General features: G+C 36.9%; 1 protein-coding gene across 5 annotated transcripts in view; it reads left to right on the top strand.

The window, feature by feature from the left end:
- Window positions 1–12,928, top strand: part of ESRRG (estrogen related receptor gamma) — a 371,154-nt gene that overhangs the window by 250,482 nt on the left and 107,744 nt on the right. The gene's annotated exons all lie outside the window — the stretch shown is intronic.

The following is a 12,928-nucleotide window of genomic DNA, read 5'->3' as shown; positions in this document are numbered from 1 at the left end:
AGAATAACATTTTCTGGGTATGGCGCACTTCACCAATCTTTTGCCTCGTTACTCTGCGTCTTCATCTGACAGTTTGAAAGGTAGTTTAGCTTAAGTGTAATGATAAGTGTTACCTAAGTAACGACATTTCCCGTTCTTAATCATGAAGCTTTTTCAGGCTTTCAATTGCATGGTGAAACTCCATAACTACAGTCATTTATAACAATGCAAAACAAATATCTGCCATGGAAAGCTTATGGCTAATCGGAATGTTTTAGGTTTTTTTGTGGGTCCAAATTGGAAGAGTTTTAACTTTTGTGACATTCACAGATAGCAAAGCTTGTAGCAGATTATATGATACCTTCAAAACACAAAAAGTACTAATGGTTTTTCCATATCCTGGTGGGGCCTCTTTTCCCGTTTCCAGCCTTATTACTCTGTGCCTAAATGTACACAATCACTAAAATCTCATATAATGTTTACCATGTACTATTTCAAAAAATATTTTCAATCTTTTACAATACAATCTGCAGCTTTAATGAAATATTAGCCGGTGATCCTAATATAAAGGTCCAAGTTTGGCCAATACTTTGTCCTTACGTCTCAATTGTTTTCCTGTGTGATTGGTACTACAATGGGTTTCAACACACATTACATAAGCTTAGTCCACTGTTGTCATTATCAGGAAAACTGCATCATCAGGGAATCAGCAATAGAAACTAAACCTGAACAGGACCAAAACAAAAACAGATTTAGAATGTTTAGAATCTATTTTAAATGCATTTTATCAGACATTTAGATTTCTAAAAAATGAAAAAAAAAAAATGAGCATTAAACAAAATTGTTCCCAGACAGTTCCAAATTTGTTGGTGTTCACAGAAATGTAATATCTGAACCTTATCAGCAGCATCACCTGAGATTGCAAACTCATCTTTTTAGTTACTGACACATAAATTACAAAAGTTCTGCATCTGCAAAAAATGGAAGTAAGGCATTTAAAGGATGTCTTGGCAAATTTTGGATGCAAAAAATTAGGCAGATTGTGTGTCCATAGTGCATCGTGTAACCCATCAAACACTGCATAGAATTAATGTGTTGTTTCTTTGGTATTAGGTGTTTTCTCCATAAATTAATACATATTATTAATATTTATTGTGCAAATTTTCTATAAAACCCAGATAAGAAATAGTGAATTTTAGTTCCTTGGCAGAAAACTCCATTTTCAAAAGCTGTGATTTTGGGCATGCAACAACCCTGTGTAAACCAGCTTTGGGAAGATACTTCATGGACCTCTTTAATGTTACCAGCAATGTAACTTTCAGCAGGGCCGTGACACTTTCACATCCTTACGTGTGATTTTGTGCACCTAAAGGCTATTTGCCATTTAGAATTTGTAATCCACATTTTTGTATGTGTTCATCATAAGTCACATTCTGTTACAATTCAAGATTTGTTCAAGCATAGATTTTGAAATCTCAGACGGCATTTTTGCAATGTTACTTGAAACTATAGGACGACTAAATTCTGCACTGTGACTTTTCTGAACTTTGGTAATAGATCACAAAAAACTACTGGCCAATACACCACAGCCAACAATTTCGCCAGAATCTAAACCATCACAATATCAGATTGAAATCTGTGTCACTTAACCCTTAAACACATCTATGCCAAAAAGTGAATTGCAGAAGTGCAAAAAGGGCAAGACTTGCACCCCATGCTGCTGAAGAAGTTTACAGCTCAATGGTGATGGTGGGACATCATGGCCATTTTGCCTTGTTAATGAACCTAGCCCCATTAATGTCTGGGTATTTTTTTTTTTTTTTCAAACAACCTTGCTTGGTATTTCCAAAAAGATATTTAGCACAATGTCAAACAATGATCAGCTTTGGGTTCCCTCCAAAATTCATCTACTGAAAGTTAGTATTTGAATGTAATTGTACATTTGTGGTGTGAACATGAGGTGAGTGCTTAGGTTTGTTTATTACTATTGTGTGTTATAAGACTGATGTAGACCTACCAAATTTTTATTATTTTATTTGGTGGGTTTAGACTTATACTTTTGTTTTATGACCCATTGCAAATTCAGATTCAGATCACAAACAACGGCACTACAAGCATGGGGGCAGATATAAAAATAGGTCCAAAGTTATGGAACAGCCATGCCATTTCCGAACCCTGGCACTAATATACATAATGCTTTTTGTATATTATTTGTATTGTTTAGGTTTTAGTTTACTATACATAAAAGATAAAAAAATAAATTAAAAAGGTGTTGGATTATTGCAAGGTAATATATTCCTATGGGCTATGTATTATTTTATGTTCTTTTTGTTGTTACATGTATGCACTTTTACCAGCAATAATATATATTTTATTTTTAAATCTATTCATTTACAGTCCATGCATCATCTCCTCTGTTGTGTAGAACATACAGGAGTTTACAGACAAAGTACAAGAAAGATTATATTACCATATAAGACAAGCCAGGGGCACACCCCAAACCAAGCTCGGTACATTTATCTCAAAGACTGCATTTTCTATTTTTCTCTATCTGGGATACATCTCAGAAAAGCATCCATGCAGCTCTGCGTTTTACGTAAAGCCAATACCATGCTTCTTTCTAAAGGTAGTGGGAGTATTAGTATTATAGAACTAAACCAGATTAGGGCGAATGTGAATTAGATTTGCTAACAGATGGCGCGGTGGAAATTAAAGGTGCTTTACGAATGGAAGAGACAGCGGCTCTGCTTTTCTCTCTGTCTTTCTTTCATGGGCTTGATAGATGGGTATAAATCACAACAATCCCGTCTTGACAGCCAATTTCAAGAATTTGATCTGGTTAAAGACGCGGCATCCCTGCAGCCCGTTCTCTCGATTTTTCTCCTCGGTGCGGTACCTTGTCATCCTTCTAGAGGCTCAGTCACCTGCCTCTCCCTAATGGCATTCCTCTAATTACAATTTTAGCTCTTTAGTGTAATTACTTTGCTACATAGACATATTTTTCCAGCTGTCTCTCTGCAGTGTTTTATACTTTTTTCCTTCTTTTAATACAACCTTGGTAGTCATTTGCAGAGCCATGTCTGTAAATATCATTTTTTGATGTCTGTGCAGTTGGTAATATTTTTCTTCCATCGTAGAAAGAATAAACAGTAGAACATTTTGGTTAATAATAAAATTATTTTATTAAAGGACCTTTTTCTGTAAATAAACTTACAGCTTAATAATAGTCTTCATCATATTTTTATGATCTTATAACTATAAAAAACTGAAGTTTTAATTTTTATATCAAAAAAATATTTTAAGTTTTTAATATACCTTAACTTTTCCTATGTGTTTTTGGTCAGGGTCGGACTGGATACCTGGGGCCCAACAGAAGGAGGTCCCATCAGAATAAATAGCTGTACCTGCCACAGGGGCATATTTTTTGGGACAACAAGTTGCTGTGTTGTGACCCCCTGCCCTTTATATGGCACAAAAGAAACTAATTTGGAGTGTTTATCAATAAAGATTTGTTCCCGTTCCCTAGTGGGCCAGTACAAGCCTGCTTTTGGCCATTTAGACTTAGAAGTGGCTTCCAGGTATGTCTTTCTAAAGCATTGCCGGGAAGGAAGTTAGCTGCACATAGCAAAGTAATTCCCTTTATAATCACAAATATATATCTTATCTACAACTCCGTAACTGGTATTCAATGTCCTTTTCTTGAGCCATTTTGCATTTCATGGTATTTAGTCCTTTGGCGACCAATAATTGACTTTAACCTTACAAGTCAGGGTTCATAAAATATGGATATTAAAAATAATTGTGTTGTATTATTATTTTTCAGCTGTCTTAGCCAATGGTTTTACTTTATTAGCAAAACAATTTCTTGTTTTTCAACAGCCAATTTACACAACCAATTTACACAAGTTGTAAAATGGTCCCATGCAAGATGTGTGTTATGGAATTTACACCCTTTATATGAATATAAAGAAAAAAGAAACAACTTTGATTTGAAATCTTTTAATTATTTATCAATTATTCCATCAACCTGTCTCCTGACCACTTTCACATTACTACCTGACCCATAGTCAGAAACTCCATTGTATTTACAAGCCATGGCATTAGCACTAATAGTATTAGTGTTCCTCTTCTTTTACTTTGGGATTGTTGGTGTGACCCAAATCCCAAAGAATCAACCCCATAGATTTTGTTTTTGCTGTAAGACAGTAGAATGTTATATATTCATCTTCACATTCATTGATACCCAAAAGCTAAAATAGAAACATTTTTATGGATCACTTACATTTTGTCTTAAGCAAACATAACAGTCAATATCTGGCAACCACCAACATCAGTAAACTATCGTCAGTTTTATATATATTATTACTTTTCTTGGCAGTGTGTGAGAATGAGTGTCTGATTTATTGTATTCTGTGAACAAGGTTTCTGAAATTAGCTTTAGGATGCTTAACTCTTTCCTTGTAATATTCAGTTTTTCTTTCTTTTTGCAAACTTGGGGCACTTACAGAACTTCAGACTGACCCTGCATTTCACTATGTTTGCAATGGTTTGAAAATGAAATTGTGTCTACTTGCCGTGCTTTTGGTATAGTCATAGTATGTAGTGGCATGACCCTGGTTTACAGGTTTTGGGAAAGGGCAGAAGGGCATTATTGAGGATGGTAGGGCATACAAGACATAATGGAAGATATCGTAAAAGGTCACTAAGAACTGAAAACTGGATCTGCTAGGCCATTGCTGTTCTCTACATCAAAGATATCAGCAAGATCCAAGCTGAATCCCAAATTTCTACAAATTGCTTTCCTTTTTCCTAATTTTTCTTATTTGTCCATAGAATATTTTTGAAATATCTACACAAGGATTTGATGTGTATTGTGTGAAGCAAGCTTCATTCATTTGCACAGCCAGCAAGGTGAGCCACTCCTTGCATACACTTGAAAGGTTAAAAATGACAGCTTACTACAGTGAATTCAAATACAATTATGCAGTCACTTTGTTTGTCAACTGGAGCTCAGTCTAACATATGCCGAGACTCTGCCGCAGAATAGGAGGAGAGGAGTCTGTCTCGGGAAAGAACAGATCTTTTGAAAGAGGCAACAAACAGTTGGGGAAAATGATGTTTCCTACCGACAATCAAATCAAGTGTAGTAACAACTCGCCAACTCCCCGCTGCTAGCTGACAGCACGCCGAAGCACGCTGGGACAAACATTCACTTAAATATTGATTGCAGAAGAACGTCATTCTGTGACTTACACAGACGTTCCACAAAGGAGAGGGAGATAAAAATTATAGACTTCTATTTCTCAGTAACTTTTGCAAATGTGACCTTTTTTTTTATTTTCTTTATTAGATACTTGGGCTGGGGTTCCATGTTGCTAGCAATGTCTGTCCAAATGTATTTCTGTGTGGGTGTGGCATTTTAATTATGATTATTGTATGCCAAAATGTTCAGGTTTAAAATTAATAAATAGGCGAATAATAACCCATTTCCCAAAGCCTCTAAACCATCCTATGGAAGTTTTTTGCCCTATCATTTAAAGCAAGATGTACTCACCTAAACCCCTTGACCAGGTTCTTAAATAATGCCATTTTAAGGTTATCCGGTACAACAGAGGGCTGCTGTCTTTACTGGCAGACTCTCTTTTGTATCCTAAGAGGAACCATCGCTGGAATGCCAATGGTATGTGTCCATGTCATACAGGCTGTGACATATTCCATTGGTTTTCCAGTGATGTCCATATCATGCAGGCTGTGACATGGACATTAGAAAAAGAACTCTACCACATATAAACAGAAGAAAAAAGAACACTCAGGACTGGAGTATTCCATGATTGTGGTTTACTAAAAGTAACATTCAGATAATTCATCTGTACAATGCCTCCAAACATTCACCAATAAAGTCCTAAAATTTACGCTTGGCCTTGATTTATACAATAATATAACAAGTACAATACAACGTTATTGGTTTCCATTTTTTGTTTTGCTTTGGTGGTCAAAACTGGGTTTTGTCATTCTCAATGAGGTTGTCAAAAACACATGTTGGAGTATTTAATGCAAAAGCAATGGTTTTCTTTGCACTTGACTCCATGCCATCAATCCAGAGAACGTTTGGTACAAGGTCCAGGCTCTGGCACACTTCCACCTTTTCTGTTTTGGCCAGAAATAGTATTCAACCCCATGCCATGCTTGGGTTCAGGTCAATGGGGTTTTGAGAATACGAATGTGATGGTTCAAGTTGGCTTCCATCATCTTATATTTTATGGATTCCAGCAGTAAAATAGCATACTAATTTTTTCTCTTAAAATTGCATATTATGTAAAAGATATTCAACAGGAAACCACTCATAATGCAAGGATGAGTGAATAGATCTGGAACTAAGAGCAAGGTATAGTTCATGAGAGGTGGAAACCAGCTTTTGGAAGATATCCACCAATCTACTCGGGCCAGTTCTTTGTGATTACTTTCCATTATTGCTGCACCTTTGCTGGATAGATATAATTAAGTTATCCGGCAGCAACCTTTAGAATGTACCTGCTTTTGTTGTATAAACATTTATATCAGATGTCAGCACTAATTAATGTCACGGCATGGCCATGTAGATTTTAGGTTCACCTCCTAACATCATTCTTTTATCTGCATTAATCGTTTTCTAATAACTTGTGTTTAGGTTGAAGTACTGTAACTTTCCTATGATTTAAAGAGAGCTCAGATTGAAAAATGTTGTTTTTATTACATTTTATAATAAGTAAATTTGAAAAAAGGGATTGGTGTTCCACTACCCAGGGCTAGACAGCCATAAAAATTCTTTAACCTTCACCAAGATACCCAATTATCAGTTTGGGTAGGCAGACCCTTTCATTTATATTTTGTGTAGCATTCATACAGAATATGTTAGGTCCTTCTGTTTTTTTTTTTTGTTTTGTTTTGTCTTTTTTCCAGCCTGAACAGTTATCAAGAAGCAGGTCATCAAATTTATGTTTACAGTATGTGTATTGCTTAGCCATTTGTTAGAAAAGCTATAGTCTGCGCACACATTTCACTTTTATTGTGCATTTCCATTTTTATCTGTTTGCTTAAAGTGAGCCTGAATTCCAAACGATGCACTCTGGCAAGTTCACATCATTTTGTTTCTTAGCCACAGAACAGTTGGCACCAGCTGGGCCCCTCCTGATGCCAGAGTAAAATCACTTAAAATAATATAGAAGAGATTATCTCACAACAGAACGCATGCTAGTAGCTGCAGAGCAGATAAGAACTCAGGAGTGTGCTTGAGATGTGTCTAGCCTGCCTGCCGAATGAACCAAATTGGGATTTCAATACAGTAAAGATCTTTGTAGGCTAATTGTAACATTAGAACAAATGTATATCAATACTGTTATAGCAAATGGACATCTGTTAAATTACATGCTAGAAGCTAATGAACTTTTGCAGAAAAAAAAGAGGGATTAACACAAAGGGTATTTGCGGATGAAATAAAGGAGTTTTCACAGGCCAGGTCAGCCGTGGGAATTCGAGGGCCCCTTTGCAGTTAAGTAAATTTGGTTTAAAAAAACAAAATAAATATATATATTACATTTATTTATTTAGTTGATTTTTATTATTTTCATTACTATTGAGGTGACAATATATATTCATGCCCTGCAGGTAAGGATACTCTGTTGATTTAAATCCAATTGTATATACTATTTTCTTTTTAAAAGTAGACTTCAACTTTACTACAAAAATAATAGGAAACAATACACTGCTAAATTAGCAAAGGGAGAGTCAATATACATTTATATTGTCTCAGGCCAGCTACAAAGATGCACCCTGTAATCCGAGCATTTACCCCATAGCCCACATGGGCAAAGGACCAATATTTGGGGTAAAGAGGAAGGCAAAATAAGGATCACATTTTATTTCTTAAACAGCTAAAGTTTAAAATCAGGCAGTTCTTTTCCTGGTCCAAAATACGCAAGTATAGGCAAAATAAGTTTCCTATCTGCAGCAGCTCCTATGGCAGAAGTGATACTTCTAGAAAACTGATTGCAGAAAATCAAAAGTCTTCTTTGTCATTGCACGGACGCTATAAAATGCTTTAAGAGACCAAAACAAAACAAAAAAAAAAAAAAGGACCAACAGAATGAAAAATAAAAATGGTTTTACAGATAGTTAAGGTATTTGCCTAAAAAGAGGAGCTTCTGTGATTTTTCTGACTACAGATTGGTAAAGGAGGAGAAATACCAGCTTGTCATCAGTTTTTTAAAACATTGACTTGACATATGCATGAAGGTTAGGAAAGTCAAAGTGAAGTCAGATCTGCTGATTTGCATACTTGAATATAGTCAGGGACATTGGATCAACATGATAGCCAGGAGTCTAGAATTTTCAAAAGATATCCACAGCTGTACCTAATACCAGATTCCTTTATTGTCTGGTAGCCGTTCATTTAGAATGCTTTGCTCATTCACCTTGCAATAATACCTGGACCTGGCCTTCTTTTTATATATAAGGTCATGGGCATTGCATTGTAAAGTGGATACATTGACCACATTTAAAAATAAATGCGGTTCACTCATTAGTGCACATTGCAGAAACATATGGTTTCAATGCATATTACTGCACTATGAAGATGTAAATGGGGCCTTAAAGTCAACCGAACAGGTCATCTGATATTTGTTTCTTGGGTTTACTATATTTGGGAAGTAGATGAATATGTCCTGTTAGCGACCATCATTTCCCCAGAGATGTCAACTGCTACTTAGCAGTCCAGGACAATGTAGGGGTGGGCCTGGCAACAGAATGAATGTTTAAGGAAAGTAAAATATGCACGGTGGCATATCTGTATTTGCACAGCGTTATTATTCATTTAAACACAGTATTGATTTGATGTTTTTCATTGCATTCACTATGACAAGCTATAGACCATAAACAAGGCATACTTATCTGTAGCAGCGTTGGAGATTGAATAATGGCGATTGAATAAACTGTGTCTCTGCTTTACTTGTTAACTGTTTCATGCAAAACTGCAGGACAGAAATTCTGGCCACGTTGTTCTGAATTGTAAGTCTTTGTTAGACCAAAAGGTTCAAACAACAATACAGAGACAAGTAATGTAACAGCGGAGTACTGATATCATTATAAAACTATATTAAAGGACAGTTGTGTATTAATAAATAGATCCACTTGATGTGCAATGATGGTATTCAGCTTCTGAATTCTTTTCTTTTCCTTACATACATTTTTTCCAAAGTTTAAATTATGCAAAAGTTACAGGTACAAGCATTGAGAAAAAATATAACATGGTGCTATGTATAAGTCACATGCTTTTGGGCCCATCCATGTTTTTAAATTCCACACAGCTTGTTGTGTTCGGCCATACCATTTTTTTTGGTAATGGTCTGTCAAAGAACCTCAAATGGAACTGTACAATTTTTTGGTATTGTAGCACATTGCAACTAATTTAGGGCTTGTTTATATTGGCTCGCGGGCATGTGTTGGGTTGTACATTTACCAGGTCCCAAGTGTGGCGTCATGATAGTCATTGAAAACAGTGACTGGACCCATGGAAGAGTCAAAAGGGTAGCTGGGGTATTTGAGGTATGTTTGCCAATTGCCCATCAGCTACCACCTAGGAACTGCATGGAAATCGCTAGTCAGCTATCCAAGAACAGGCAGTCTGGACATGCCTATAGTAGATAGGTTTGGAATTTCTGGAAATGTGTTGGTCCGCAAATTATAATGAATGGCAGATCATTTGATTTCAGTGCAATTAGTTGATTTTAGTTTAGTAACAACCTCTTGCAGCTTCTGTAGAACAGAGCTTAGACTGGAAGGATAAAGGGAACACAAGATGTGAATCAGTTGAGCTGCACATGCTCTCAACAAAGAACATGAGATATCCTATCTAATAAAGTTGTCACCAGAACATTGGTTCCCGTTTAAAGATTTCTCCTCATCTTTTGCTGTCTTGATAACTCATAGATTTAGGGTTTTTCCTTACAATCTCTCCTGTTGACAATGGCCACCCTTGGACATTGACCGAAATGAGATCTGGGCCAAAGGTCTAATAGTTCCTGTTAGCATCCAAAGTAAAAAGTAAAGAAGAAAAAGAATATAAATAGTTAAAATTGACAAAAAAGGGAAAAATAATGTAGAAGATTTTATAAAGGTGAACTTGTGCATAATCATTATTGCATGTCCACCGAGCCATAATGTTAGGGTCTGGAGATTTTTTTTTCTTGATGTCTACTTTCGGTGGTTGGGCAATTCTATCAACTTAACAAGGCAAAGTCTTATTAAAAAAACAGAGGGAAATAAATGTTTTTGTGCACCTTGCTTGGGCTTAGCCAGTGCACCTTAATGCAGTGATGATACGTTAGGGGAAGAGTTGTCAAAGCGTCAGTATTACAGTGATGGCGTAATGACACCCTGTCGCCATAAAGTAGTCCTGTTTCCCAAATCGCATGTTGCATCGATGATTTTTGACATGACACTTCATTCCGTCTCTTTCCTTTTGCTTTCTTCGTTCTTACACAAGACCAGCTGGTGCCCATTTTTCTACTAAGTGATTTGTGTTTTGGCCACTTTGCTAGAGTGCAAGTAATTGAAGCAGAAAACGTGGTCATTGTAAAGTAGCTTTCGGGGGGAGCGCTTCTGAAATACTTTGCAGCATTGCTTGGTGTGCAGAATGTAACAGGAAAATATTGTTGTCTTAGGGGCGCTTAAGATTCAACTCCTGAGTAAAATACACTCTCAGAAAGTCAAGACAATAAATATCTATTAAAGCGGAAGCCTCAACAGCAGACAAGAAAGTTGGCATAGGAACTTATTTCAACCTTTTTAACATGGGAGAAATCTTGAAATAACTTTCAGATCTTCAGGGAAACCCTGCTATAATTACTATATCCACAGCTCACAGTATATTAGTGTTGGTGGTCATTGGGAATAATTATTGTTACATTGCTGGTCATTGGGAAGAATATCTTATTTACAGATAGCCAAAAAGATCATTGGTGTCAGTTAAACTGACCTGAGAGGCATAACATTACTAATTTCTCAAGGAACCCCTAACAACCACTGGAGGAACCCTGGTTGAGAAACACTTATCTATAGAGTTGTGCAGCAATATAGATGTAATGTGGGTTTTACCAATACTACAATAGACGCATGATATATAAGGTTCCTAATGTTGTGCCTCATTACCTGTCCAGTGCCAATCCAACCTAGACTGATCTTGCCCCAACAGGTGTCAAATGATGTTGGGGCTTGCGCAGAGTTGCCAATAAAGCCCTCTCATCAATTTACAGTTTTCGGGGCTGGAGATTGACAGCTTCAGCTCAAGCACTATATTTTGGAAAGAGGTCCCTAAACCAGAAGCACTGGGTATTTTTGGTGGCTTTAGTAAAGCAGCTTGAGGTGGGTAGAGGTGACCATAAGGCTAAATTTACACCTGCAGTGAGGTTGTGGTGCATTTACACCTTCTTCACGTCAGGAACCACTACCTCTTGGAGAGGTGGCAATGAATGGGGGTGGCAGTGAGCAGTACTAATGCTGTGCCATGTGAGTGTTGAGCGGCTGGCACCTTGCTTGGGTGCCGTGCAGAATCACACGATGTAGAGGTAGGTGAAATCCTCTCCTAGACGACTTGGGGTCGGTGGCAAGCTAGAAGCCCTAAGGGCATGATGAGGTCTCTTTAATTATAGGCCAATATTCCGGGTCCCTAATACAAGAGTGACTGAGGTTCCTTATACAAGGATGACCACCAATCAAGGTCTCCAATGCAAAGATGGCCATGGACCCTAGTACAAGAATGATCACTAATCATGGGCCCTAACATAGGGTTGACTACTAAAGGGTTCATTCCCATACATCTGTATGAAATATAATGAATAAAACATGGCACAGCAAACAAAAAAGGTGGAGCCCAATCCAAAATTGTTTCAGTGTTATAAGAAGTTTAGTTTAGGAGGGTTAAGAAAACCTTCCTGGGTGGGTTTTGCATTTTAATTCCATGATGGTAAGTATTAACCCGTTCCTTTTCTTACTACTACAATACAAAGCATACACATTGATACAATTTATTTAATCTTCAAGTCTCTACATTTTCATACATATATTTTATTAATCCCCACACCGCATTATGAACACATTTCTGAATTTTACAAAAAGCTCATGGAAACCCTTAGGTGATTATAGGCCCTTAGTTAACCTCAATCTCTCGCTTTCACGATAATGTGAATTTTTCCCTCATAGTAACACAAAGCAAGATTCACTTCTTTTTCTTTTTCACCCCTGCTAATAAAACACAGATAAAGTCATCATCTTGAAAACGGTTTCGTTCTGACAAAAAACGAGCTCTTTGAAATAAAGCCGAATTCTCTGTATTCCTGGCTTGACTTAATGTGGATTTTAGTGCCTTCAATTTTAGATTGAATAAGGGGCCAGGATAAAACCCACTGTGTGACAGTTGAATTTATAGATAATTGTGAATATTTCTGTCCTTCAATAATAAAAAATCCAAGATTTTTTTTCTTTGAGTGAGAGGGGAATGTGAATTAGTCCTGATGTTAGCAGCTTAGTATAATGGAATGATGTCTGCAGTGTCTTTAGTGTAATGAACTCCTCTGTAATTAGCAGGTCACCCCCCCTTTTTCCCTGCCGCCCCCTTGCTGCAGCTTATTTCCGCCGCCACTCCAAATAGAGCGCGGCATAACTGCCCATCCAGCAGCTGATGTTCAAACAACTTGTATCAACGAGGCAGATTTAGTAAAATTAGGTCAGAACAATACTTTTTCTGGCTATCAGTAGCAGAAAAGTTTTTTTTTCTTGTTTTTACCCTTAATTTACATAGCCAAGTGCAAATGTTCTGCCATCTGACAGATGCTAAAAGCACTGTAGGACACAACGATTAAAGTAAATATGGGCATTGTTTGCAGAAGCCTTGGATAGACGTAAAAGTTAAGGAAGC

The sequence above is a fragment of the Pyxicephalus adspersus genome, chromosome 4 (genome assembly GCF_032062135.1).
Source record: "Pyxicephalus adspersus chromosome 4, UCB_Pads_2.0, whole genome shotgun sequence".
In the NCBI taxonomy this organism is placed as follows: domain Eukaryota; kingdom Metazoa; phylum Chordata; class Amphibia; order Anura; family Pyxicephalidae; genus Pyxicephalus; species Pyxicephalus adspersus.
This window is presented reverse-complemented; position numbering and strand designations above follow the sequence as displayed.